The 22,718-nt window shown below is 37.4% G+C and overlaps 1 long non-coding RNA gene and 1 pseudogene across 1 annotated transcript in view; one reads left to right on the top strand and one right to left on the bottom strand.

The window, feature by feature from the left end:
* Positions 1-22,718, top strand: part of LOC109440609 (uncharacterized) — a 59,531-nt gene that overhangs the window by 17,805 nt on the left and 19,008 nt on the right. The window lies entirely within an intron of this gene.
* On the bottom strand, positions 18,747-18,861 carry LOC141570319 (U2 spliceosomal RNA; annotated as a pseudogene).

The raw sequence follows: 22,718 nt of genomic DNA, 5'->3' as shown, positions 1-22,718 counted from the left end.
GAAAGTAAAGGTGTATTTAGGAGTTGGCGCCAAGCCCAGAGACACAGGTGAGCTAGTGCTCTCTAAAACGTGGTTCCCCAATAGCCTCTAGTGTCTAGATTATATAAAGGAAAAAGCATTAATTATGGTTGCTACTGGAGTTGGGGTTGTAGGCTCTACTGATTTGTTGGGGCTAAAGCAGGGAGCAATTGGTCATGGCATTAAGTCCTGATGTCAGTCATGACATTGTTCTGTCTGGTTTACAGGGGATGTGCTCTGTGGGGATGTTCTGCTTTCATGAGTCTGGACCTGAAACATAACTGAAGCCAAGATGTTATCTTTGTTTGATTAAAACCTTATTTTGGTTTGAGGTTTAGTTATTGTATTTTGGTCATGATTAGTAGGCCTGAAGCTTTATTCTTAAATAAGTCTGGTGTTTACCAGAACTTTATGTCCTAAGGGATTACTGATTAAAAGGAGTGGAAATAGAATACAGGGAGGAGGATCTGGGGAAAGAATACAAGTGACTTATAGTTCTATCAGGATAAACAAAGCTAACTTAGATTAAAGCAATATGTATGCTAAAGAAATGAAATTCATGGATGGTTACATCTATGTTCATCACTGGTATTGGACTGTAATTTTCCTTTTTTATAAGGCCTTGTCTGGTTTTGGAATCACGGTAATGGTAGCTTCATAGAATGAGCTTGGGAGCTTTCCCTCCTCTTGAAATTTTTGGGATAGCTTGAGAAGAATAGGTATTAATTCTTCTTTGAATGGTTGGTAAAATTTACCTGTGAAGCCATTTGTTGGGAGTGATTACTGCTTCAATTTCATTAGTAGTAATGGATCAGTTCAGATTTTTCTGTTTCTTCTTGATTAAGCCTTGGAGGATAGTACGTTTCTATAAATTTATCAATTTCTTCAAGATTGTCCAATTTGTTGGCATATAGTTGCTTGTAGAATTTCTTACAATTTTTTTGTGTGTGTATTTCTGTGGTGTCCATTATCACTTCTCTTTTATTTCTGATTTTATTTATTTGGGTTGGCTGTCTTTTTTTCTTGATGAATCTGGTTAAAAGTTTATCAATTTTGTTTATCTTTTCAAAGTACCAGCTCTTGGTTTCATTGATCTTTGCTATTGTTGTTTATGCTTCTATTTAATTTATTTCCACTTTGATCTTTACTATTTATTTTCCTGTACTCACTTTGGGCTTTGTTTGTTGTTCTTTTTCCAGTTCCTTTAAGCGTAGAGTTAGGTTGCTTATTTGAGATTTTTCTTGTTTCCTGAGGTAGTCCTGCATTGTTATGAATGCTAAGAGGACAAAAGCAGTCCTAAGAAGACTGTGCTCCATAGATTTTACAGAGCACATCCCCTGTAAACCAGACAGAACAATGTCATGACTGACATCAGGACTTAATGCCATGACCAATTGCTCCCTGCTTTAGCCCCAACAAATCAGTAGAGCCCACAACCCCAACTCCAGTAGCAACCATAATTAATGCTTTTTCCTCTGTCTCAAAATATCTTTCAATTTCTTCCTTGATCTCATTGTTAACCTATTCATTGTTTAGTAGCATGTTATTTCGCCTGCATGTTTGTGTGTTTTTCAGTTTTTTTTTGTAACTGATGTTGTGTCTCATACCGTTGTAGTCAGAGAAGACACTTGATATGATTTCAATCTTCTTAAATTTATTGAGACTTATTTTGTGGCATAACACGTGGTCTATCTTGAGTAATGTTCCCTGTGTAATTGAAAATAATGTATATTCTGCTGCTTTGAGGTGAAATGCTCTAAAATATCAATTAAATTCACCTGATCTCATGTGTCACTTAAGGCCACTCTTTCCTTGTTGATTTTCTATCTAGATCTGTCCATTGGTGTCAAGAGGGGGTTAAAGTCCCCTACTATGATTGTGTTTCTATTGATCTTTCCCTATGTCAGTCAATATTTGTTTTATATATTTAGGTGCTCCTATGTTGGATGCATAGATGTTTACTATGCAATCCAATCTTGTTGGATTAGTCTGTTTATCATTATGTAATATCCTTCTTTGTCTCTTATTATAGTCTTTGTTTTCAAGTTTATTTTGTTTGATATAAGTATTGCTACCCCAGATGATTTTTTGTTTGTTTTTATTTGCATGAAATGTCTTTTTTTATCTCTTCACTTTCAGTCTATGTATGTCTTTTGATCTGACATACATAGGTAGGTTTGAGGTAGGTCTCTTGTAAATAAGCATATGCATGGGTCTTGTTTTCTGATTCATCCAGCTACCCTATGTCTTTTGATTGGAGAATTTAATCCATTTATATTTATATATCTATTGATAGGTACATAGTTCTTGCCATTTGGAGAATTCATGTTTTTTATCTTTTGTTTGTTTGTTTTCCCCTTCTTCTTAAAGAAGTTCCTTTAACATTTCTTGTATTATTAGCTTGGTGTTAATTAATTCCTTTTGCTTTTTCTTGTCTGGGAAGCTGTTTATCTCTTTTTCAATTTTAAATCATGTCCTTGCTGGGTAGAGTAGTCTTGGTTGTAAACCCTTGCTTTTCATCACTTTGAAAATTTCCTGCCACTCTCTTTGGCCTACAAAGTTTCTGTTGAGAAATCAGCAGATAGTCTTACGGGAGCTCCCTTGCAAGTAACTAACTGCCTTTCTCTCGCTGCTTTTAGGATTCTCTCTTTGTCTATAATCTTTGCCATTTTAATTATAATGTGTCTTGGTGTGGACCTGTTTGAGTTCATGTTTTTTGAGACTCTCTGCATTTCCTGGTCTTGTATGTCTATTTCCTTCACCAGGTTAGGGAAGTTTTCAGTCATTGTTTCTTCAAATAGATTCTCAATTCCTTGCTCTCTCTCTTCTCCTCCTGCTACTCCTATGATGTGAATGTTGTTGCACTTGATGTTGTCCCAGAGATCCCTTAAACTATTTTCACTTTTTTTTCTTTTTGTTGTTCTGAGTGGGTGTTTTCTTCTACAGTGTCTTCTAAATTGCTGATTTGACCCTCTTCTTCATCTAATCTGCTGTTGATTTCTTCTAGTATATTCTTCATTTCAGTTATTGTATTCTTTATTTCTGAGTGGTTCTTTTTTATGCTTTCTATGTCCTTCTTTATACTTCCTATCTCTTTGTTGAAAGTCTCTCTAAGTTCCTTACGCATTCTTATAACCAATGTTTTAAACTCTGTCTCTGGTTAGTTGCATCTATCTCATTTAGCTATTTTTTTGGAGTTTTTTCCTGTTCTTTTATTTGGGACATGTTTCTTTGTTTCTTCATTCTGGCTCTCTTTCTGTGTTTGCTTCTAAGTATTTGGTAGATCTTCTATGTCTTCCGGTCTTTATGTGTGGCCTCATGTAGTAGGTGTCCTGTGTGGTCTAGTGGCACAGTCTCCTTGATCACCTGTGCATGTGTTCCAGGAATCCCCTGTGTGTGTTGTATGTATTCTGCTCTAGTTGAGCCTTATTTACTTTGGGCATTTCAGTGGGTGGTATTGACTCTCAGGTTGACTGGCTGTGAAGATTGGCTACACTCACAATATATGAGCTGCTGTGTGGGGACTGACCCCTCAGAGATGGATTTACCCCTATTGCTATTGAGACCACCCTTTGATTTCGCCACTTGTAGGGCTAATCAGTCAGTGCTGTGGTGTGGTCTGAGGCCAGCCTCTGGGTGTGTTGTTTCTGGTGCCTCTTAGGAAGTGTTCATGTGCAGGCCAATTTCAGCTTTGCCTGTGTCTGAGCTGGGGCTCCTTAGTAGGAGCCACAAAGCTATATGCAATTGGTTGCTGCCTGTGTTGGACCTGGAGTCATGTGGTAGTGGCCTTGCTGTGAATCAAGGTCGCTGCCACCAGTATCTGACCTGGGGAAGCTTAGCAAAAGGCCCAAAGCCCCCCAAGGCCTGTTGCCACCTGCTAGCTGCCCACAGGCTCAGCCACTGAAAGAACCTCCTTAGGTGCATGTTGACCTGGTGTTAATAGTGTCTCTGGCAATGCCATCTGAGTTGGTCAGGGTGGGGTTCTAGGGAGTCACAGGGCATGGCTGGTGATTTTCACAAAGTTAATGCAGATTCAGTTCTTGTGCCAGTGCTGAGCCTGTGGCCACTCTTCAAATTGCCCTGTGAATACCACGCCAGCTGTCGTTCACCTTGGGCTCATAGAACCCTGAGAACTGCCCAAGAAAGACTGCAGCACAAGCTGGGGCTGACCATCCACCATTGAATGTTTCCCAAGCCCCCGTGGGTTGTCTGCTGCTGTATAAGCCTCTGGCAGCTTGTGGAATGGGGCTGGCCCCCCAGGAGCTGAGAGTACCCAGGTGATGCAGCACTGGCTGGGCAGGGTGGGGTCCAAGGGAGTCACCAAGGTGGTGCATGTGTACGGATTTTACAGACCAATGTGGTCTCAAATTTGGCCCTGTCATGGAGGATTCAACACAGGAAAGTTGGCACTCTTCTGTAGGTTACACTGGAGGTTAGCTCCAAACAGATAATGGCAGCTGTCCCTGTAGCCCTTGTCCTGCAGCCACACAACTCAGTCCTCTCCTGTATGTCTCTAGTGTCTCTCAAGTTGCTGTACCTCCACCGGAGCCCACAGTGAGTGGTTGTAAGTGAGAGAGTCTGTATGCAGGGCTTTTAAGAGGATGTCTTCGTTTCCAGACACTTTCTGTCTCACTGAATAATGGATGGTATCCCTATTGATTTTTACTGTCAGATATTGTGGGGATGTCTCTTCCCACGTAAGACCTCTGGACTGGTGAGCTCAGTGTGGGGCTGGGACTCCTCACTCTTCAGGGATTACATCTGCTGCCAAGGTGTCCCTCCTGGCTCTCAACCATTATCTGTGAGTTTGGGTTCAGCCCATTTCACGTCTCCACCCCTCCTCCTACCAGCCTTGATGTAGCCTTTTCTTTGTATCCTTAGTTATATGGGTTCTGTTCAGTTAGTCTTCCAATGATTCTCGAGGTTCATTGTTCTATAGTTTAGTTGTAATTTTAATGTGATCATGGGAGACAGTAGACAGTGTTTACTTATTCTGCCAAGTTTGACATCATCAACTCTTAAGGCTGTTGTGATGATTACCTGCTAATATTACCATAGATAAAGTGCTCAAAACAGTGTTTGACACATATTAAATGTTGACAAGTATTAGCTCTTGTTATCATTATGGAAACTCTACATGTCTGTTTGTTCCCTGTTATCTTGTAGAGCAGTAACTACTACTTTAATGAATGCTTACTTTGTACTGCATAGTTTACCCCAAGTATTATTTAATTTGTTCTTCAATAACTCTCTGAAGTATCTATATAAATCTTAATTTATAAATGGGAAATGCAATGTTCAGAAATCCAATAATTTGCCCAATTTCAGCTATAGCAAATCCAGAGCTTAAATACAAACTGTGTCTTCCTGCTAACACATAGAGTTCCATGGATAGAGATCACTATGGAGAACAGAGATTAAACTGCTTAGTTCTCTGGCAGTTCTATTCTCTGGACGATTGGCTCTTCCAATCCACTTTGCTTCCCTTTGGAGCAAAAATGACTCTGAGACTGAGACCTACAATAACTTGTAGAGCACTGGAAAAAATATACAAAGTCAATTCAATGCATTTTTTTTCTAATATTTCTCTCCTTTCTGCAGCTGGCTTGTAGGGGGAAAATGGCATTCATAGTCTTCAGAGAATGGCAAAATAGTATTTGAGCATAATGCTTTCCACATTCAAGGGTTTGTAGAAAAACCTGTATTTCTAGGTATATCATGTCACATTGATAAATATAATTAATAATATTAATTCATTCCAAAGCATTAAACAATCAAGAGAGGACTGGACAAATGTGATCCATGAGGAACAGGGATGAATGAAGCTACAGGGATGAGGCTTTGATATGGCCCTGACCAGCCAGCCTGCCCTTCATCAGTTTCCTCCCTATGTCTTTCTCAATGTAAACTAAATGTTATTAAATTGGGTTTTGAACAATACTCAGCTGTCTTACAGAAAGGGCCGCTGAGTTTATTTTCATCATTCTAAAACTTAAATATGCACATGTATATATGTGTGGGCGTACATACACAAACTTGCACACACACATATTCTTTCTTAAAGGTAATGAATGACTAAAATTTATTGAATCATTAACTGTGTGCCAGGATTTGTCTATGCATTTTATATTGTTACATTTAATCTTTAAAGCAACTCTATGAGATAGCTATTATTATTATACCATTTTCACAGATGAGTAAACTAAGGCCCCAAGAATTTTAAGTAAAGTACCCAAGATCACAAGGCTGGTAAAATCTACATGATTGTAAAGCTAGTGAAAATGAGAAGCCAGACAGCCACATGCAGATCTTGAGTTTTTATTCATTATGTTATATTTCTTCCCATGTTCTTTAGAAAATTTGGAAAACAATGAGGAATAAATGTCATGCATAATTGCATTGCTAGGAAATAACCATTGTCTATATAAAGTTTTGCACACATATGGAATGGTGCAAAGTTTTCAGATTTTTCATTTGATATATCGTAAGGCTCGATTTAAACTATTTTGAGTTGTATTTTTGTGATTTCATTTTCTATGGTATATTATCATTTATTTAACTATTTCCTTATTTTTAAGAATTTACATTGTTTTCATTTTTTACCATAAAAATATTACATTGATAGCTTTGTATTTAAACATTTTATGCAGTTATTTAAGATTATCTTTCAGGATATATCCCTAGAAGTGTAATTCCTGTGCCAAAGACATGATTTTGTTTTAGAGCTCCAGTCTTTTTTGAATGAAAATTTATTTAGAACTTCCCATAAAACTTTCTATTTTTTCTGCCTGTTGACCCCTTATTTACTCCTCTGTAGTGGCTTTTACACCTGAAGATTTCCAAATTTCCAGTCATTTAGAGGACTAGATAATTTCTAAATGGTGGCCAGCTAGTCTAATCAATCATTTTACCCCTTAACATAGGCGTTGGATACTTTAGTGTTTTCTGGATCCAGAGTTCTATCTGTGCTGCCACTTACCCCAGAAAGTCTTACTCTTCTTGGATTTTTCTAGTCTCCCTCTTCCAGCCTTTCACTTTCTCTCTGCCTCACAATATTCAAATATGGATTCTACCGCCTGGTTCAAGCTAGTTCTATTACTTTCCTAGCTTCTCTGGTGGCTGAAAGCTTTTTGTTTTGTTTTGTTTTGTTTGTTTGTTGTTGTTTTTTGTCTGGACAAGCAAACTTTATGTTTGAGGACAGCTGTATGTTCTCCTAAGTCTCCTGACTTCCCCTGGGTGCAGGGCTCTGTGATCAGGCTTCTACTTGGAATTGTTGTGTAACATGTTATATCAAGCAGGAGGGAAAGGGAAAATCTCCCAACCCACAAGATGTCTCACAGGCATGACCTGAGAAGATCCTGTAAATAAGCAGGACTATGATTATTCTCAATACCATAACTCAACACTTCACAAAGTCACTGTGAAGAGATAAGCTCCAATTTTCAATTACACACTTAGTGCTAAACCCACATTTCAAACAAAAGATAGGTCAACACAAGTTAGCCGGCAAACAAATCTCAACTTTTTAATGAAAGGACTAGGAAGAACTCAGTGAGTTGCCAAGAAGATGACCATGGGATCCTACAGAAGACCAACAAAGACCAACTGTATTGTCCATGACAGCTTCCTGTTTAGATGAGATATTGGTACCAGGCTTATAATAATAGGGATCAGAGGAGTAGAATCCTGTGTGTCAAGTTTAGGACTAAGAGATAGAAATCAGAAAACCTGGGGTCTAATCCCAGCCTTGACAATGACTACATGTTTGGACAAGTTACTTTAACTTTTTTTCTCAATAGCAAGTGCAAATTATGAGGAAAATTACAAACCAATCCAGCCAAGCCAAGGTCATTTGGAGAAGAGGTGAGAATAGAAATAAGCCGCTGTTCAGCCCACAACCAATGTCATATTTTTCAGTGTGTGTATGCTTTAATATTTTTCTTTTTAAAATTTATTTTAATTATATGTGTGCTTTAATATTAACACTTATGAGGGTTTTAAAAATAATGAAAACATAGTTGTCATATTCTAGCATATAATAGTTGAAATCATTCTAAAATGTTGGCCATTCATTTATTCTTTTCTTTATATTCCACATATTAGTGAGATCATATGGTATTTGTCTTTCTCTGTCTGACTTATTTCACTTAGCATAATGTTCTCTAGGCCCATCCATGTATAACCATTACATTGTTTTGTGCACCTGAAACTAGTAAAAAAAAAAAAAAGTTAAAAATAAATAAATAAATAAATAAATAAATAAATAAATAAATAAAATAAAATAAATAAAATGTTGGCCAAATGAAAACACTCTAAAATTTTGGCCAACTCTAACAGAGATCAAAGTCTTGTAAAAATATTAATTGGTGACATTGCATCTCTTAGATTACTTATTTCCCAAGACCTCATTCTATCAACCACATGTTGGCAAATTTTTAGAACCATAGAAAAGAGAATAGTCAGAGTCTTTCAACATACTTTTTAACATTTATCTTTAATCATTAGTAAAATGTCTTAGCAGAAAAAGTGTCCTGGCTGGGGTACATGTGATTAGAGCACTCAGTAGAGTGGTGATGGGATATTCTTGGGACAGACAGCCAAGAGCTTACAAGACTTAAGAATGCACTGAAACTTATATGGCTTGATTGTCTATGACCAAAAACTGGAACTTAGACAAGAAAAAACTAGAATATAAAATGGAATAAAGTGTGGAATATAGCTTAATGTAAAACCAAGCAGACTAAGTAAATATATATTATAAACATCATTTTGTAATGAGGTTTTATAGCAGAAAATTTCTTGGACACTAATGCATCATACATCTTACCAAAGAAGCGTGCTATTAGTGATAGAGGGAATCATTTCACTGCTGGCATGATAATTAACTGTTATTCTAATGTGAAAGAGAAAAATAGATCTATATTAGTAGATCTTCAAGGACCCAGTAAATCAGCATATAAAAAAATATACTGAAAAGGAAATCCATATCTTTATGCTTGACAGAGAAATCAGATAATAAAATATTAGGCTGCAAGTCCAGTTTTCAGTTTGTATCATCAGATTCCAATTTATAAATGGGTTATGTTCTAAAATTTTTAATCCAGGGTGGCTTGTTAGTATTTGAAATGCTTTTCCTCCAGAAATAATGTTCTAAGTGGTGGATTAATTCACAGAATAACCCTTATCTTGACACCCCGCCCAACACAACACACACACACACATACACACACACACACACACACACACACACACAAATCTACACTTTCTAATCCCAAATGTGAAGCAGTATAGTGTAGCACAGGTTTTGGTAGTAGATATGGAAATAATCCACCTGCAATGGTGATAGGCTAAACTAGTAGCTTAAGGAAATTTGCTTCACTACTATTACATTTATTTTACTTATTTGAAAATGGGAATAATAGTAACTCCCTCATAGGGTAGTTGGTTGTGAACAGTAACTAAGGCAAGGTAAGCCGAAGTTCTTTCATATTATAATATCCTACAAAATGTTAGTTATTCGTGTACTCTAGTACTCTATGGGCCAGCTACACTTTGGTTTAAATCTCCCTTGGTAAACAATGTGGGAAACATTGTTTACCAAGGGAGATTTAAACCAAAGAGTAGCTACTTATGATGTCTACTTATAATGTCTCTAGAGAGGGAAGTTCACTATTTGGCAAGAAAGGGCTGTAGAAGATGAAGAAGTATGAAGCCCCCGGCTGTGGTGCTGCCAGCTAGCCATCTGGCCACAGAAATGTTTCTTCACTGCCTCCCCTCACTGTCCCCATTGTAGTGATGACTGTCTCCAAGAAAACAATACACTGTATATCTATTCTCAGGCCTCTGGTGGGCCCAAATCCTGTGTTTACCCTATTATCCTCCTTATTTTCATAACTGCCTTGACTCTGCTTTCTACTTGTTTCATGCACATGAAATTTATATCTTCTCAGATTCTACACTGTTGGAAGACAAGTCCCATGTTTTGCATCTGTAGACTCAGAGTACCCAGCACAATGTTATGCACAAAAATGTGCTTGACAAATGCTAAGAAGAGGACAGAGGGCACTTTCCAGGTAAAGAGAACGCTCTCATAAAGCGAGAAGGTGAAAAGGGCTTTGTGGCCTCTAAGGTGTGTTAGCCAGATTACGATCTTCCCGTTGAGTAAGAAGGAAAGGCAGTAAAATCCAAACCACAGGGAGGAGTGCTAATGACTAGATTAAAGATCTATGAGCAATAGCCAAGCCAGAAGGTACTTGAGAAGCAAGTCACTTGATAAAAATTTTTAATAAGAGCAGTTTCTCAAGAAACAGAGAAATGCCATATATCAGAAGCTTAGAAAAACAAATATTTTTAATTAAAATTTATTGCGGTGACAATGGTTAGTAAAATTACACAGGTTTCAGGTGTACAATTCTGTAACACATCATCTATATATTACATTGTGTGCTCACCACCCAGAATCAGTTCTCTTTCCATCACCATGTATCTGATTCCGTTTACCCTCATCTCCCACCCCCTGCCCCCCTTACCCTCTGGTAACCACTAAACTGTGGTCTGTGTCTATGAGTTTTTGTTTTTTTGTTTGTCTTGTTCCTTTGTTGCTTTCAGTTTTATATCCCACATATCAGTGAAATCATATGGTTCTCAACTTTTTCTGTGGGACTTATTTTGCTTAGCATAATAATCTCAAGATCCATCCATTTTCTTAAATGGGAAAAAAAGATGTGGAATGTAGTAGGAAAGTCATTTTCAGGAGAGTAATTTTATACTAACTCTAATTAATTCTATACTAACTCTAATAAATTAGATTGTTCAGGCTTACTCATCTTACTTGTCACCTGTACCACTTACAATAGATAGATAATTACTTCTGTTGTCCTTATTTTAGTTGGCTCAGCTAAAAATTTAAATTACAGTAACAATAGCTAATATTTTTGAACACATACTATATGCCAAGACTATTTCACCTGCTTTGTGTGGATTATAATATTTAATCATTACATTAATGTAATGATTTAGGAACTACAGATGAAACCACAGGTCAGAAATTTCAAATAACTTGCCTATAGTTACTCATATACTGCTCACAAGTGGTGGGCTTAGGGTTTGAACTCAACAATCACTATTCTAAACCAGCTTCTTTAATCACTATACAATAACACCTCCCAAATAAAAAGAAAGCTCATTCATTAGGTGGTCTAATTTTGTGTTTGCATGTGAAAACAAAACAAAACAAAACAAAACAAAACACTCCTTCTAAATTAATGTGTATGCTATCATCTGTTTCAGATCCTTTATAATTATCGCCATGCTTTCAACCCCCAACTGCCTTGTTTGTTGGCCCTTCTTTCTTTCCTAATTTTCCATGCTTTATCCAGTTGTAATGTTGCACAATGGTTCACTCGCCCACTGTATATGGCTAATTAGTCTATGGCTAATTTCTGTTAGCTGTTAGTGGGAGGGAGACAACAAAAGGTCTGGCAAGTGAAACTGGTTGAGTTAGTTTGGCTCTACTTTTCCCCTTTTCTGTAACCTCTAATTCCTGATCCAAAATAGTGCCTCATCTCCTGCCTGGCTTCTCACCAAGACTGTCTTTGAGGCTAGACATACTCAGGCGGACGTCTGGGTGTGTAACCTATTTCTCAGAGCAGATGTGAAAGGGAGCCCCAAAAAGATGGGGGTGCAACTGCTGCTGTGTACTTACTGTGCACCAGTCTAGCTACTTTATGTAAATTATTTTATATGATTTTAACAGCAACCTTTTGAGGTGGGAAGTATTCTAATTATCTCAGGAGGAAACAGGATTGTCCTAGTTGTAGAAAAATGTCTACATTCTCGCTATTTTAAATGACAGAATAAGAATTCATTTCAGGTTTCCCTGATTCCAAAGTCTGTGCTCTCTGTCCTATGTCAGTTTCATCCCAAGGTCTGGGAGTTATGAGGGGTAAAGAGGTGTGGTATTGCAAGCTCCTTGAATGAACATATTTTGATAATAAAGTCGTGTGTGTGTGTGTGTGTGTGTGTGTGTGTGTGTGTTTGTGTGTGTGAATGATCAGGTTCCAGGTTCTTGCTGAGCACTTTGCATATGTTATCTAAACTAATCCCTCCTGCTTCTAGGAAATAGTTACTGTTACTGTTTCTAATTTGCAAAGAAGGGTCTCAGAAAGATTAAGAAGTAGTTTACCTGGGATTGGACACCAGGTAATCTGTTTACACATCCCTTGCTTCTATCCTTCAAGTGATCTTTGTAGGCCTAGCACAAAATAGCTGTTTGTTCACTTACCTTGTTTCCATTTCTCTCCAAAGTATATATTGGGGTGTGTGTATAAACCTTTATGTAGTGCTTATTAAATGTCAGACACTGTTCTAGACCCTTGACATGAATTACTTCATTAATCCTTACAAAAACTCTGTGAAATAGTTATCATTATTATTCCTGTTTTACAGCTGAGGAAAATAAGGTACGGTGTGGGTACCACATTTACTCAGTGTCACAGCTGTCAAAGGGCGGGATTTGCTGCAGAGACCATGCTTCTGTGCTCAGCGGCCTCTTACCATTCATGTTGGTTTCAGAGCTCTCTTTTTAAAACTTCGATCCGGTCATGGCCCTCCCTACTTAAAGATTTGTAGTATCCCCCCATTATTTATGAAACAAATACAAAAATATTTTGCCCAGCTTTCAAGGCTCTTTGTAAGTTGACTCTCTTTTAATATTCTATCTTCGTTTCTCCTTCTTTTGACTAGCCATCCCATCTACTCTAGACTAATTGCCACCCCTAAACTAGCCAATCATAGTCAGCTATTCATGATTTTTTTCACAGACCAGGAGACTCCTCTCTGTCTTTCAGAAATCCAAAGCAATGTCCAGGTGATCTCGAACGGTTCTCTTCCCACAAAGTTTTCTGTTTTCTTTCTCTTCATAGAGTAACTCTCACTGACTCTGCACTTATTTCCACCTACATAATATCATGTCTTTTACTCTGTCTTGCATTGTACTGTGATGTTAGTTCCTTTCCCATTCAGATGAAACCCTGTATCTCTTGATGTCAAGGGCTATGTCTTATTAACATTCCCAGTGCCTAGGATTTAGTACAGATTATTGACATCCATGAACATTACTGAATGAACAACTGTATGAGTAAGTTAATGAAAGTATTGCACCTGTCTTCAGCTTTGAGGGGAAAACACTAAAAGTTCTAAGTGTTATTGAACTAAACTAACTTTCAGAGTAAATAAAAAATTAGTTTTGTAGTGCCTGCATGTTTCAGATAAGAGTGCAGCAATATTTTCTGTTTTTGATAAAACTCGCACATCAGAACAATTCAGTTCAACAAAACATTGATGCATCGGAGTTGTTCCTTAGTGGGAAAAATGAACAAAGTTGGCAATGATGTTAGATGAAGATAGAGAGCATTGTTTTTGAAATTTTTTTGAACATAACTCAAGAAATTGATATTACATTTTGACTCCATGATCTTTTGTTATAATACCTTTTTAGTTGTATGCCTAACTGTGTAGAATTTCTCTTTGGGGGATATTTAAGAGTAGCAGAGGCAAACAGTTTTTTTGCTAATGTTTCTCTGATAATGTCACAGCTCTTACCTCTCTTAGAGCACACCCTGTCTGTTTCTGATTTCTTGCCTTTGCTCTTGCTCTTTGCTCTGTTCAAACGCTCTTCATCTCCTTTCCCATGGCCCCACCTATCGCCTCACACCCGTGTTCTTAGTCACAGAGGTCCAGCTAAACAAACTCCCCAGAAGAAAATTACACAAACACCCATTCTACACAAAATCCCCAGGAAAAAATGAATCTGTTCTGATTCTCTGCTACCACACCTGGTGTTTGTTTACAATTATAACAACATTCGTCATGTTTGCTTACTTCTCTATCTCTCCCAGTAGACTGTAAACTGATTGCAGTATGGGATCCTGGCATTTAGGCCTATGTCATACCACTTTCCCCAAGCCGTTCTGGTCTCCATTCAGCTCCTTCTGCCTGCCAACCTCTTTCCCATGTTAGGGCTTTATATTTTCTGTTTCCTCTGCCTATGTGTTAGACACCTAGGGGAAACCACAGTTTGTTTTCCCTTTAATTCAGAATATAACTGTCTAGTGAGAACCTACATTTCCTAGCTGCCCATTCACCGAAGCATAGCCATATTACAAAGCCGTATGATACCAATAGGATATGAGTGTAAGTGATTATCGCATTTAATCCTCTCCGTAACATATAGAGATCAAGGTGTAGTACAAACTTGTTAGATTATCTCATTTAACCCTCTCAATAACATATAGAGACTGCACTAATATCTGTATTCAGTGTGCACCGAGTCTTGCTTTTGCTTCATAACTGCATTCTCTCTCTCTTTCTAATAGGTACTTATAACATCTCGTTATATTAGAGAGGTTTATAAACACCATTCCTTTAGGGCTAGTACCTTTCTCTTGCAAAGATGTCAGATCAAGGTGTAGTACAAACTTGTTAGAACATCTCCTTCTGCACTATTCCAAATTCACTAGCTCCAAATGTTATTCTAGCCTCTTGAGGCTGTCTGTATTTTACCATTCTTCATCTGATCTTCATGGATGGAGATTCCTGGCAATGAGGAATCATGTGCTTCTTGTTTTATGCAAATGATTTCCTTCCTTTCCCACAGGATTTCATACATTGTCTTGAAGTTTATCAGTTCATTTTGCTTGAGCACATCTGTGCAGAATTATGTCAAATTATTTGGCTCTTGTGAGCCAAATTATTTCTTTCTCTGTGAACTGAAGCTACTTTATTAGTTCTGTGAAGTAGTTTAATGAGACATGTTTATTGTCACAAGTTGAAATAATGATGATTGAATTTTCCAGCATCTGAGCTTTTTAGAAGAATAAACTTTATTTTATGTAAACTCTGGTTAAGTGGAATGTGAGGGAAAACGCTTGGGGACATTTTTTTTATTACTCAAGATGATTTCTTGTTGCAATTGAGAAATATGGGAAATAACCGAAGTGATTGTTTCAAAGTTGGTTTCTTAAGCAATACTTTGAAATCTTTTTCAATTAAATAAATCTTAAGTGTCTGCTTTGTGCAAAGCTTAAACTAGTTGCTTCACGAGATGAGACCTGCATCTGACATTAAGAATCTAACATGAAAAAAAGGGAACCACCAAGTGCATTCATGACTAACAGGAGAATGAGAGAGGGTCAGAGAGGTGACATGGGGTTTTGAAGAAGGAAGAAATCACATATATATGAGGCAAACAAGAAGAGCATTGTGGAAGCAATGGCAGAGCTTTGAAAACCTGGGTAAACTTTTCTCAAGTACAGATGGATTGAGACTCCTGGTTCCCAATAATGGTAGGCTAGGTTGTTTGGAGTCACACTTCTACAGAAAACAGGTAAAGATTCTAGATAAAATATATTTTTTAATATTTTTAAAAATTGAAGAGTCAAAAACAAAAAAACATTAGGTCAAGATATGAAGAAAATCAAAAGCTCATAAATAAATGTTGCATGAAAGAACCTTTAGTCCCTAAGGAGGTTGGCTAATTCCCCAAAATATAAACTTTAATTTTGATCACCCACATATAATGGTCAGTCTAATAGAAGACTTCCTTCAATAAGTTCATGACTCAGGTGACTACACAGACAGGATAAAGAAGAACCAGGTGTAAACCAACCCTCAACCATATTTCACACTGAATGGTTAAGTCCAGGTAATATTAACCCTCAAGTTTTAAGACTCAAGGTCATCCTGGACAGGTAGCAGTTGGACACCAATCAACTCGTAGAAAGGCAATGAGCAGCATACACACACTTACCATCATCAAGTTCAATACATTTTATTTGCTGCCTGTAAGAATATGACCACATTCATGCAGAAACTGAGAATGTGTAAGGGTGTGTGTGTGTGCGTGTGTGTGTGTGTGTGTGTGTGAGAGAGAGAGAGAGAGAGAGAGAGAGAGAGAGAGAGAGAGAGAGAGAGAGAGAGAGATACTAGGAGGTCCAACAATTAAGTGTGTGACCTCATCCTAGAAAAAAATGCTATATACCTCATTGCTGAATATCACTATGGTCACCTTTGAAGTACTCCCCTTGGGAACTTATGCACCGATGCCAGTGCCTAGTCCACTCTTTAAAGCAATTTTGTAACTATTTTTCTGGAATTGCCATCATAGCTGTCCTCATATTACCCTTGATGTCCTGAATGTCACCAAAATGTCTTCTTTTCAATATTTCCTTTATTTTTGGATAAAGAAAGAAGTCATTGGGGGCCAGATCAGGTGAATAGGGAAGGTGTTCCAATACAGTTATTTGTTTACTGGCTAAAAACTCCCTCACAGACAGTATTATGTGAGCTGGTGCATTGTTGTGATGCAAGAGCCATAAATTGTTGGCAAAATGTTCAGGTCGTTTCCATTTAACTTTTTCATGCAGCCTTTTCAGTACTTCCAAATAGTGAACTTGGTTAAATATCCATTTGGTACAAATTCATAACGAATAATCCCTCTGATATCAAAAAAGTTAGCAACACTGTTTTGACACTTGATTTGGACTGACAAAACTTTTTTGGTCCTGGACAATTGGCTGATTTCCATTGTGCACTTTGATACTCTGTTTCAAGGTCATATTGGTACACCCATGTTTCATCACCAGTGATAACATGGCCCAAAACATCATCTTGCTTCTCCAAAAGGTCTTGGCAAACTTCGACTCTCCTTTTCTTTTGTTCATTGATTAGGTCTTTCGGGACCAGTTTTGCACACACCTTTCTATGCCAAGCTTTTCAGTTAAGATATTCCTAACTGTTTCTCTAGCAATGTGTACTTGGTCTGCTGTGCTTCACACAGTTGATTTTGATGCACAGTTCTATGAATTTTCATCAGTTCTGCTCTTTACTCGCTACACTGACCTCTCTTCATCAATGACACTTTCTATTCCCTCAGAAAAACATTTAATCCATTTGTACACTGCTGTTTTCTTCATGGCATTATCCCCATAAACTTGGACCAACATGTCCCTGATTTCACTTCCATTCTTGCCAAGTTTAACAGGAAATTTAATGTTTTTTCATTGCTTTAATTCAACTTCAGACATTCTCGCGACGGCACACAAAACACACAACAACAATAACTGCCACTGAGCAAGACACCATCACATGTCAACAGGAACACAGCTGTGAGATACTGATATACCAAGGTTATGAAACCTTACCGAGATGTTTATACAGTGTTGCTAATGCAAGCACACACTGGCACATTTGCCAACTTAATTGTCACACGTTGTATGTTGCCTGCCTTGCCCCTTCACTTTTTTTCATACCCTATCATTCATTCAATATTTCTCTGTCCTCCTCCTGTAACCTCCTTAGTGTAAGCCACCACTGCTGTCTCATATGAGCTACTGTAATAGCCACCAAACTTGTTTCTTTGCCATCACCTTAGCCTCCCATCCTCACCACTCTACATTCTAGCTAGGATATTTTGAAATGAAACAGCATTTCACTCTTCTGTTCTGTCCTTCAATGGCTTCATCCACTGTACTAAGAAGAAAATTTTAAATATTTTCTGTGACTTCAAAGTCCATTATTAGAGTAACTGTCTACCTCTTCAGCTTCATTTCTGAGACCCTTCCTCTCATTTATTCCTTATTCTTCCTCCGACTTGCCACTCATACTTTCATTTCAGGATCTTTGCTCTCGCTCATTTATACGCCAGGAATGTTCTTCCACCAGATAGTCACATGGCTCATTCCCTCATATTACTAGGTTTTCTGTCCAAATGACCTCTCCTCAGAAAAGTCTTTCTAAGATATCCTAGCAATTTTCTTGTCCTATCTGATTTTTCTGATATAAATATCAGAATATATCATAGTGTAACCTGATATTATGTGATATGTTTGTTATTGTCTTGTCTCCCCCACTATGACATAAGCTCCTTGAGGACAGAGCTTTGCCGTATCCTCAGTTTCTAGAAGTGGGCCAGGCAAATGGAGGCATGCAACACACACCCGTTCAATTATTAAATTAATGTAAATATGCCAGGCTCTTAGGCTATATGGAGCAGAGTTTTCATGTATTGGTAGGTTTCAAACTGACTTGGTCTAAGACAGTGAAAGATTCTATTTTCTCTCCATTTTCTAGAATCTAGCCTTGGAAACTGGTTAAAGTTAAATAAAAACAGTTCTGTGTTCATTCTACGTAACAAGATTATTAAATCTCTTCATCCCATTGCATCTGCTTATGGGGATAATACAGTACCTACTTCATAAGATTGTTGTAGAGAGTAAATAACTTAATGTATAAAAATGTTTAAGGTGTTTGGCATATATAGTAAGTGCTAAATAAATGTTATCTATTGCCATTAATATTATTGTTGTTACTTTAATTTTAGAGTTTCTGTCTATACTTATTTTAACCAGTAATGGGATATTCTCACTTTCTGTATCTAGCATATGGGAACATTTATTAAAGGTTACTATAATATTTACTCTATCTGATATAGGTTGTTCTGTCCTCATTTTACACTGAGGTATGGGGCCACAAAAATAACTATGCAAGCTATGATTACGTAAAAGTGATCTTAGTGATTGTGGGGAAAAACAATTTTTCCATCACCTCTAAAATTTTTGTCAAAATATTAAAATCTCCCTTATTGTCAGTTATAAATATATACAGAAATGAAAAAATAGTGAAACTGAAGCTTATTTAGTACACTGTAATTTCAAACATTATAAACAGTGAGTATGAATGTTTTATTTCTTTGTAAAACAAAAAAAAAAAACTTGTCAAGAGTAGTTTAAACAGTGCTTGTCATCTTCTTCACACTTGATCTTAGCCAAAAGGCCGAGAAGCGATATTGTCATCTTCTTGTATAAAACTTACATGAGATAGAAAAGATTGAGCATCTTTTCTATACCTTGGCTCTTAAATTTCTTTCTAAATTTGGACCTGCATTTACCATCCATTTTATCCTTTGCGCTTTCAATGTCATGAAATAGCTCTGAAGAGACTTCAATGTGAAGTTTTTTGCCTGCATCAATTCCTCTGAGATGCCTCACTCTTTTCATCACCACCATTCTCCTCATCAATGTCCCTAAAGTCACCTTTGCTAAGTTCCTCTGGCTGCATAGTGAGGGTCTCTCCCAAGGCATCAGTGTCAGCATTCCCACGGTCAGCTATTTCTCCTATAACTCCATTTATGTTTGATTTGAATTTCACATCCAGATTTATCATTTTTCATTTATTTGCTGCAGTTTCATCTTTGTTGGCCAATTCCCTCTTTTGAGGATGTTGAGAAATAGGCATTTTCATAGTCTAGTAGAGGGAGTTTAAACTAATGCAAATTCTTGGGAATGTTTTGGCACTGTTTATCAAAATGTAAAATGCATGTACCCTTTGACTCAGAAATTCCTATTCTATGACAGATAGAAAGACATAATTGCATAACATGTGCACAAAAACTGAATACATAAATATTCACCTGAATATTTCCAGAATCCTGGAAACACCTAAATATCTATCAGACTGGACTGGTAAACTAACAATCATACATACCCTCAATAAAATATTCTGCCCCCACTCCCCATCCTGAGAGAGTAAGAAAAGAAAGAAGGAGAGAGAGAGAGAGAGAGAGAGAGAGAGAGAGAGAGAGAGAGAGAGAAAGGTAGGTGTACTGAAATGAAGCAATGCTCTTATTTCTAGGAATATATTGAATTATTGGTAAATAATCATGACTCTTAGAGGATGTAAACTAGACAACCTAGGATTTGAGGTGGGAAGAAATTTTACTTTTCCTCTTTTGTTGGAAAAAAAAAATCAACTACGTAACCCCTTACACAATTTGAATTTTTATCATGTACATATTTTCCTTCAATAAATATAACACATGTACTTATTTGTTGATGTAAGTTTTAGCCCATGGGTAAGAAATAGTAAATTGAATAAAATTGTGGGACAGTAGGGGTGTGGATATGTTTTTTGAGCAGATGGCCCTAGGAATTTTGTAATTTGAATGACTTCAAGAGACCTGAGTCACAGCTGGGTATGTCCAATGTGTTTTAAGGCAAATTTTACGAATAATGGATAATTTTCATAAAGGATCCAATTAATGGTCGTTCTTAATTATTGCCCTGCCTTATAGTTGAGGGATCTCATCTTACTCGGTGAGATTTGCATTTTAGAATACTCATTTTGCAGTGACTAAGACTGATTGGAATAGGGACACACTAGAGCTGTGGAGACTAGTTAGGAGGCCATTTCAGGGATATGGGTGAAAGTTTGAGAAGGCCAGAACTAAGACTGTAGCAGAGGGAAAAGAGAGGAGGGAGGATTAAATAAAGGTTGCAAAAGGCTAGAAATGGCAGGACCTGAGCACGACTGGATGGAGGACAGAGGAAGAGAGTCAGGCAGTCTATGATGACCCCTAAGTCTCTGGCTTAGGCAGCTGGATGAATTGTCATGTAATAAAATAGAAAAACAAGGGATTTGGGGTCAGATAACGTATGTACCTCCTTCTCCTTTAGTTCCCTGGCCCATGGGTTGGGCATAATCATGGATAAACTTGTGTGTGTTTCAGGGTAGGGGATGGTGGTGAGAGGTGGGGAAACATTTTTTTTTTTTTTTTTTTTTTTTTTTCCAGCAGTGACAGTTATTGAGTCTCTGGGGAAGAGAAAAATCCCCATGTGAATGGTGAGTTCTGGAAGGAGATTTAACTAAATTAAAATAACATAATTTTGTTGGTGCCAAGAAGAAAATGCAGAGACAGGCATCGATCCAGACAAAGATTATCACACTTTATGCTCAGTGAAGGGAGGCTAGTATACCTGGCAAGGAGTAGCAGTCAGATGTCTTAGATGACCGGATGAATTACTGCGTCATGGGGAAGAAATGCACCTCACCCAGAAATACACAGAGGGTCTCTTTCTGGAGGATTTCTGTCTCAGCATCCCACAGTCAGGGCGTGACAAGGGTGGAGCTGGCTGAAGCGGAAATAATGAAGGTAATTGGAGATAAAAATCAGGAATCCTGGAGTCCTGCCTGGGCTCTGCCACTAGCTGGTTTTATAATCCTTGGCAAGTCATTTAAATTTGTGTTGACTTAAAAGTTTCCTCTGTGAAAAAGGTAAAATGTGAAGCAATTGTAATTTGACAACTTATATAGAGAAGTAGCAAATACCCCAGACTTTAGCGGTATGGGAAAGCCTCCTAAGGGAGGTGATATATAAACCCAAATTATTCTTCAATTCCTTTTCTAAAAAATTCTTATTGGGGTGACAATGATTAGTAAAGTTACAAAGATTTCAGGTATACAATTCTGTAATACATCATCTATATCTCACATTGTGTGTTCACCACCACCATATATTTGAGATCCTAGTTCCTTTAAATGTTAGGTCAGGTAAAGCAGAGGGAGGCAGGGCAAGGGGAACCGAACCAAGTAGAGAAAACAGTATGAATAAAAGCTTTAAGCCAAGAAATGGAATAGTACTTTCAGAAAGATGATAAGTAATTTGATATGACTTCCAGAGCATAAGAAGGGAAGGGATTCCCTTCTTCAGTTCTTTCACTTGCCCTCTAAAGTAGATCCTACTGTCGACAAAGAAAACACTGAAATTTAGAAATAGTTACTTGCCTGAAATCATGTAACTTCTGAATGGCAGAGCTAGTAAGGTCTGTCTGTTCCAAATCCTGTTTTAACTATTAATTTTACCACTTCCCCACATTAACACATTAAGATGGGTGGGAGGGGGCAGCAGTAATGAAAGCATCCTTTTCTCAATGTATCCAGCAGGTTACATTTTGAAAATCTCTTTGAAAACTCTAAAGAAAAAAAAAAAAATCACAGACAAAAACTGTGAAATGTGTGAGTCATTAGCTACATAGTGTTTGAACCACAAACACAGGGAAGCGAAACGTTTCTAGTGATATCAGTCAAATAAATCAATGAATTACTAACCCTGGCTTCCTCTTAATAGTTCACAACAGTCTTTAGAAACTGTCTCACCTTTAGGCACAATTAACACAAACCAAATTTGATGGTCTCCGTCATTCATTACAAATGTGCATAAGAATTACAGCAATTTGATATTCTTCTACAACTAATTCATCCAAAGCAATTCTATTGTAGAAAAAAAAGCATGCATTTCCAGAGACCTGCCACACGTTTGACTTGCTCCTTTTGGAGCACTTGACACATGGTAGGTCCGTATTCATTGTAAGGTCTTTTCTTTTTATTTTGGGACTTGCAGGTTCACTACAATGTAGTTGGGTGTGAATTTTATTTTTCTATCCTGCTGAGAATCTATTGGTTTTCCTGAACTTGGGGGTTTCATCTCAGTCATGATCCTTTTAAATATTACTGCTCACCCATTCTCCCTCCCCTCACTGTCTGCAACTCCTTTCAGAGATAAGTTGGATATTCTCATGCTGTTTTTGAAGTCTCTAACCTTTTTTTGTATCTTCGTATTTTTTATCTCTCTACTGCATCCTAGATGCATTTAAAATAATTGTCTCTCTAGCTGAATCTAATTTACTGTTTAAGCTATCCAATGAGATTTTACTTTATATAATTATATTTTTTATTTCTAAAAGTTTCCTTTTTAAAAAATTTGTTCTTTCCCTATTATTTGTTTGTCTTCCCCCCCCCCCCAATCTTCTTGGTTTTCTGGTATTTAATTCTTTTCTTATGATTCAATTCCTTCTTTGAGGTCAAAG

This window comes from Rhinolophus sinicus, chromosome 1, assembly GCF_057876585.1.
Source record: "Rhinolophus sinicus isolate RSI-liver-muscle chromosome 1, RSI-T2T, whole genome shotgun sequence".
NCBI lineage: Eukaryota > Metazoa > Chordata > Mammalia > Chiroptera > Rhinolophidae > Rhinolophus > Rhinolophus sinicus.
Note: the sequence above shows the minus strand (reverse complement) of the source record. Positions and strands in the feature narration are given on the sequence as shown.